We start from the raw sequence: 7908 nt of genomic DNA, 5'->3' as shown, positions 1-7908 counted from the left end.
TACTATCATTGACTTGCAGTTAATTGCTGTTGTCATTAGGAACCAACTATCTGAAGTTGGTGCAGTTCTGATTTTCTACCCATCAATGTTATTAATAGATTTAGTAGATATATCAATTTATTATATTTATAAAGTGCATTCAAACTATTAAAGAACAGAATATCATTACTGTATCAATGTGTTCCCTACTTCCTGTCAGACACATCAATCAGATTACACTCTAATTCTGAATATCCCAGTTCTGATTCTGAGGTATTTTCTAGTGCAAGTGCATAGAGTAATAGGCCAGGATTTTACTGGACCCCCCCAAGGTGAGATTGGGGGCGGGTGGGGGACACGGAGAATCACAATGGGTGGTGGGGGCGGCAGTGGGGCGGAGGGCCCGTCGCCTTCCCATCGCCCAGCGATCTTCGCGGGGACAGGATAGGCTGACGAGGGCCTTCCCACCCAGAGGAAAATTGAGGCCTTTAAGTGGCCAATTAAGGGCCTCTTCCCACCGCCACTGGGATCTTATCAGCGGCCGGGAGGTCTCCACCATGCAGGGAGGGCAGCTTGGAAAATGAGGCACCCTCCCTGTGGGCTTTGGGGGGGGGGGGGTGGTTTCCCTCCTTTGTGAACAATTTATGGCCCATGGAGGACCCCCAATGGGAACAGCCTTTACCCCTGGAACACCCCTCCCCCTAGACTGAACAACCACCACCATCCCCCCTCGCCAGAGCCTTCTGGACGACCCCACCTCACCTACCTCTGGTTGGGGGTTCCAGCCCTGGGCCTGGATGCGAGGCCCAGCCTACAGTACTGGCATTGGCTCCCAGTGGCACTGTTGATACTACTGAGCTGCCAGCCCTGTGATTGGCCAGCAGCTCTTGGAGGCGGGGTCCCCGTCCCTTTAAAGTCTTTAAAGAGACAGGGATCCTGCCTCCTACAAATTGGACACAATAAGACTGGATGATCGCTCAGGGGAGGGTGGGGGGGAAGGCAGAGGCAGGGGCTCCCCCTGTCTTTTCGGCCCAGCACCGGGAACCCCATCTCCAGCACAAAATCCAGCCCTTAGAGTGATTACGGCACAAAAGGAAGCCACTTGGCCCATCAAATCCATGCCAACTCTCAGTCGAGTTCTTCCACTCTATTCCAGTAGCCCTGCAAGTTTATTTCCCTCAAGTACCCATCCAATATCCTTTTGAAATCATTCATTGTCTCCACCTCCACCACCCCATGATATAATCGTCATTACAGAGACATGGGGTGGGATTTTATCCTGCCTTGGAGATGGGAGGTCAAACAAAATGGCAAGGGGTGTTGTTCCCAATGCTGACATTTTGTCCAGGGTTGGGGAAGGTTGAGGGCCTTAATTGGCCAATTAATGTTCGCTTAAGGACCTCTTCCCGCCTCCACACCAATTTTGTAGCAGATGGAGGGGCCATTATCAAACCCATTTATCTCTATTTGTGGCGCTAGCTCGTCTATCTTGTTGAAAATGCTTCATGTATTCAGCCTTTAATTTTATCTTTTTTACCACTATTCTTTGCATGACCTTATTCGCTGAAGCACTATGACTGTTAAACTCTCTGATCCTTCCTGTCCCACTCTAATTGCCTTTACACAAATCATTCCACTGCTCTAATGCCTTGACTTTTCTCCCTTCACCTGAGCCCTTACCTCATTTTAATTTAAAGCCCTATCCACAGCCCTAGTTATGCGATTCACCAGGGCACTGATCCCAGCCCGGTTTAAGTGGAGCTATTTAATAGATACATATAATATTAAATCTCTTATTCCCCCTCCTTGAAAGATTCTAATCCATGCTGTTGTATGGTTCCTTGGGCACCAGCTTCTTTTCATTATATCATTAAATGTTCATGTCATATGTATAGACAATGAGTATCAGCATGCTATTTTGTTTGACTATGAGGGGCATCCCAGTCGACAGTCGACCGACATCCATACACATGCATTTTTCTAGCAAAGGCGCAGCACAGAGAACGGGAATGAAAGCTTTGGTTGAATTGAATGAATGAATGTATTTACCTATTTCATTTCTAACATTTCCCAGTTCTGATGAAAAGTTATCAACCTGAAATGTCAATTCTGTTCCTCTCCCAACAGATGCTGCCTGATCTGCAGAGTATTTCCTGCATTCTCCATTCTTATTTCATATTTCCAGCATCTGCAGTATTCTTTTTTTTTATGAACGAATGCCAGTTTACAAATACTCTTAACAAAACTACTTAATTCCATAAATTAAAGAAAAATTGTGCATTCAGCCAGAGGGTGGGGATAGTGCATGAGTGCATTGTCCTTTCACTGTTGGGGCGTCATAGAATCATACAACACAGATGGAGGACATTCAGTTCATCATGCCTATGCTTGCTCTTTGAAAGTGCTATCCAATTACTCTCACTCCCATGCTCTTTCCTCATAGACCTTCAAATCTTGCCTTTGCAAAAATATTTCCAATTCCCTTTTGAAAGTCACCATTGAATCTGCTTGCACCACCATTTAAGGCAGTGCAGTCCTGATCATAACAACTTGCAGCGTAAAAAAACATTCTCATCATCTCACCTCTGGTTTTGGAATGAAAGAGACATGGGGCTGGATCTTGCTGCCCCCCGGTGTCATGATCCATGGCGGGGGGGAGGGCCTGAAGATGGGTCCGGCAGTGGCCGATCATGGACCTCGACGCTAGGAGGGCCCGGACCAATCCTCCCAGTGGAGGCGAGGCTCTGTGGTGGCACCCCCCACCCCCGACCCCGCCGCTGGGCGACAGGACATGAATTTAAATGCTTAAATTAATAAAATGAATACATCTAAATGGAATTACCTTCAATCTTCCGGGCCCCCTGTGATCTTCAGCACGTTGGCTAGCACTCCCGCACCTTCGATTCCCTGTCTGGTGAAAGGCGGGGTAACACTGGTGGGGAGTGGGGAGGAGTTAAGATTTTCTGTGGTGGGGGGGGAGGCGGGGTCAAATAAGCATAATGGGTGTAGGGGATGGTGGGAAGGGGTGCACTCTAAACTTTGTGCAGTCTGGGGGAGGGAAGTTCACATATAAAAGGTAAGTATTTTGGTGGTGGGCTAAGGGCAAATAATTAATGTAAGTGCTATTGGGGGGGTGGGAAAAGGGCTTTAGAAATGTATTGTTGATTTTTTGGGGACATACTTCTTTAAAAATTCAAATGAGCCAGCAGGGCTGGCGGCCCTTTAAAAATGGCGGCAGCGACTGCGCACAGGCAGCTGATGCCATTGCCGGGGACAGACAGCCCGCCCCCTCCATGGGAGATTGCAGCGGCTCTTCGGCGTGCAGCCCGCATGGGCAGGCCACCATTTTTTAAGGGCACTTAAAATCCAGTCCATGGGTTCAATTTCAGGCTAGAGTGGAAAGGTGAAAGTCTCCTCTCTCTAATGGCAATAAAGGCCCAAAGTAAATTTGACTTTGCTTTATGGTAAATTTTTGTGAATACAAATATACAGTACTCAGCAGCCAATGATTTATGACAAAAAAGGGTTATGCCAAAATAGGAAATCAAACATTCAAACTGGTACAGAAGCAATTGTGTTTATGGGGTTCTGTGTGGCATGAGCTTTATTCTACATTCTAACATCTGCTGTACCTGATCATTCAAATAAGTAAAGCATTGTATTAATTAATCGCATTCCAAAAATCAAGTTTTTTTTAAGGTTTCTTCATTTTACAGTCAATGAAAGAATTGCCTTGGGAAAGCGAGGATTGAGTAATGACGGATGTTATACTCACCTTGTCACTTAAATAAGTCATCGCTTAAAATGGTGCACAGCTAGTCTAGGAGCTATTAAAATAGGATTGAAAGATACAAAGCAATCAGTAGCCTGGAAATGACATTTTTTTATTAGTCCACAAAGATCCTTTTTTTTTTGGCTGTATAGTTTCTGTTGCATTTTGTTAATGAATATTTTCAAGTAATATTAGGGCAGCTGAATACTGAGTGGGAAAGTTCAGGAAGATCCCAGGTTTGATTCCCAGTCTGTGCTACATTAGTTGACCTCAGTCAGAGTGACATACAGACTCACTACTGGCCCAAGAAAAGCTAAATGAATTCTGAATATCATAATGAAAAGTAAACCAAATGATCATGTTTCTGATTCCTTCTGGCCAGATCTGCAGTGCTTCATGGTACTCCTTGATCGACTTGGATCTAAAATCTGGAGCCAACTTATTGGCCACAAATTACCAGCCCCATGGAGGTGTGAATGGAAGCAGGGGGGCCGGTAAATTGGCATGGGGCCGCCGTGGGACAAATCCCCAATGTCTTTCCACCCTAGACCCCTTTTACTAGATGTGGGCGGCAGGACAGATCAGTGCTGACAGATCGGCAGCGGGCAGGTAATGAAGTTCGTTAAACAGCCAATTGTCAGGTATTTTCCTACCTTTTTCTGATTGTTGTCAATGACGCATGGATGTATGGAGGCTCAGAGACTTGCCTACCCAAATGAGGCGAGATCTTAGCAGCAGCACATATGTGGAGGGAACTGGCAGCCATCCGTGAAGCTGTCTGTAGGCTGTGTGTTGAAGAAGCAAGGCTATCAAGAGGGTGGGGCCAAAGTGAAGTGGTCTCTCCCAGGTCCACCACAGCCACTGGAGGCACGACAAAGATCTTGACAGTCTCACTGCAGTGGAGACTTCATCAGGCTATGGAGTCAATGTTTTCAGACTCCAACTCCTCCAGTGAAGAGGACAGTGGCACAGATAAGGGGTGCAAACACATGGAGTGCCTGTGCAGCTGCCAGGGAAGCTCCGGGCCTTGAGGAAGCCACGAGATGTGAACAAGGAGGGCACATGGGGGCAAGAGGGCAGCCTCATGGTCGCAGAAGGTGCTACCCAGCTCAAAGGGTATACCGTTAGAAACTCAGTTCCATTGAAATATCCAACCATCAATGTCTATGAAGACTGCGTCTCTCCAGGGAGGTACTGGCGGAGCTGTGCGGTATGCTGGAGCAGGAGTTGATGCCAATGAAAAGTGGCAGACACCCAATGCCTGTAGCCTTAAAGGTGACGTTGGCACTCAAATGTTTCACCTGTGGTTCGATCCTGGGACCATCTGGAGATTTGTGTGACTTCTGTATATTAGTGGCCTATCGCTGCATAAAGGAGATCATGGATGCCATGTACCGTCAGGCTGGCCAGTATATCAAGTTGACAACTGATCAGACCAGTCAGGCCGAGGGGCCATGGCTGGTTTTCCCCAGGTGCGGGGGGGTGGAGGGGGGTCATTGAGTGTACTCATGTGGCCAGCAATGTGCCCTCAGAGCACCAGGCACCTTTGTGAATAAGAAAGGGTTCCACTCCCTCAATGTTCAAGTCGTCTGTGACCACCGTGAGCAGTTCATGCAGGTCTGTGAGGTTTCCAGGAAGCTGCCTTGACTCCTACATCCTTAGATAATCCCAATTGCCTCAGCCCTTCAGGCCACCTTGGCTGGATCCTGGGGGGACAAGGGGTATCCACTAGAGTCATGGATTCTGACCCCTGTACGCAACCCCAACACACAGGCAGAGGGTACATACAGCCGCTGCCATATGACTACAAGAGCCATCATCGAGCAGGCCATTGGCCTTTTGAAGATGAGGCTGCAATGCCTTGATAGATCTGGGGGATCCCTGCAATACACACCCTCAAAGGTATCCCACATCATTATCGTCTGCACTGCACAACCTGGTGATCCAGAGGGATATAGCGCTGAAACCAGAGGAAGACACCAAGTTAGCCAAATCCTCAAAGGAGAAGGATGATCATGAGGCACCTCAATAAGTGCCAGCCAATGAAGATGGGGCTGCGGGGCCCAGGTCACAGGACAGTGACATGCATGGCAGGGAGATTCGTGACTCTCTGATCAGCAGGCGCTTCATAAGATCATAAGAGATAGGCCATTCAGCCCCTCTAACCCACTCTGCCATTCAATGAGATCATGGCTGATCTTCTACTTCAACACCATTTTCCTGCACTATCCTCATATCCCTTGATGTTTAATATTATAGAGACCTATCAACCTCAGTCTTGAACATACTTAACGACTGAGTCTCCACAGCCCTCTGGGGCAGAGAATTCCAAAGATTCACCATCCTCTGAATGAAGAAATTCCTCCTCATCTCAGTCTTAAATGGCCTGCACCTTATTCTGAGACTGTGTCCCCTGGTTCTAGACTCCCCAGCCACAGGAAACATCCTTCCTGCATCTACCCTGTCAATCCCTGTAAGAATTTTGTATGTTTGAATGAGATTACCTCTCATTCTTCTAAACTCCAGAGAATAAAGGCCCAGTCTATTTAATCTTTCCTCATAGGACAATCCTTCCATTCCAGGAATCAGTTTGGTGAACCTTCGTTGCACTTCCTCTATGGCAAGTATATCTTTCCTTAGATAAGGAGACCAAAACTGCACACAATACTCCAGGTGCGGTCTCACCAAGGCTCTATATAATTACAGTGACATCTTTTCTCCTATACTCAAATCCCCTTGTAATAAAGGCCAAATAGCATTTACGTTCTTAATTGCTTGCAGTACCTACACTTTAGCTTTCAGTGACTGATGAACAAGGACACCCAAGTCCCTTTAAAGTTCAACACTTCCCAGCCTCTCACCATTTAATACTCTGTATTTCTGTTTTCTCCCACCAAAGTGGATAACCTCACATTTCTCCACATTGTAATCCATCTGCCAAATTTTTGCCCACTCGCTTAACCTCTCCAAATCCCTTTGAAGCGTCTTTGCATCCTCCTCACAACTCACACTTCCACCTAGCTTTGTGTCATCTGCAAACTTGGAAATATTACATTTAATCCCAGCATTCAAATCATTGATATCGATTGTCAATAGCTGGGGCCCATGCACGATCCTTGCAATACCCCACTAGTCACAGCCTGCCAACCTGAAAATGACCCATTTATTCCTACTCCTTGTTTTCTGTCTGGTAACCAGTTCTCAATCCAATCCCATGTGCTGTAATTCTGTTAACTAACCTCTTGTGTCGGACCTTATCAAAAGCTTTCTGAAAATCTAAATATACCACATCTACCGGTTCCTCCTTATCTGTTCTGCTAATTACATCCTCAAAGAACTCCAACAGGTTTTTAAAAATGATTTCCCTTTCATAAATCCAGGTTGACTCCACCCGATCCTACTATTATTTTCAAAGTGTCCTGTTATCACGTCCTTTATTATAGATTCTAGATTTTCCCTGCAACTGATGCTAGACTAACAGGTCTGTAGTTCCCCATTTTCTCTCTCCCTCCTTTCTCAAATAGTGGGTTTACAACTGTCACCTTCCAATCTGCAGGAACCATTCCAGTGTCTTTAGAATTTTGTAAGATGACCACCAATGCATCTACTATCTCTACAGCCACCTCTTTCAGCACTCTGGGATGAAGATCATCAGGTCCAGGGGATTTATCTACTTTAAGCCCCATTCATTTCTCTAGTACTTTTTTTTTACTAATATTAATATCTTGCAGTTCCTCGTTTACACTAGTCCCTTGATTCTACATATTTCTGGGAGGTTTTTAATATTTTCCTTCGTGAAGACAGACTCAAAGTATTTGTTTATTTTCTCTCCTATTTTCTTATTCCTCATTATAAATTCTCCTGTCTCCACTTGTAATGGGCCCACATTTGTTTTTGCTAATCTTTTCCATTTTACATACTTATAGAAACATTTACAATCTGTTTTTATGTTTCTCACTAGATTACCCTTGTATTCTATTTTCCCTTTCTTAATCCTTTCCTTGGTCCTCCTTTGCTGCATTCTAAAATGCTCCCAATTCTCAGGCTTACCATTTTTTTGGCAACTTTATACTCCTCTTCCTTTGCTCTAATACAATCCTTGATTTCTTTCGTAAGCCACAGTTGGAACACTTTCCTTGCAAGGTTTTTTTGAATTA

This window comes from Heterodontus francisci, chromosome 4 (genome assembly GCF_036365525.1).
Source record: "Heterodontus francisci isolate sHetFra1 chromosome 4, sHetFra1.hap1, whole genome shotgun sequence".
Lineage (NCBI taxonomy): Eukaryota > Metazoa > Chordata > Chondrichthyes > Heterodontiformes > Heterodontidae > Heterodontus > Heterodontus francisci.
The sequence above is the reverse complement of the archived record's forward strand: the minus strand, read 5'-3'. Positions refer to the sequence as shown.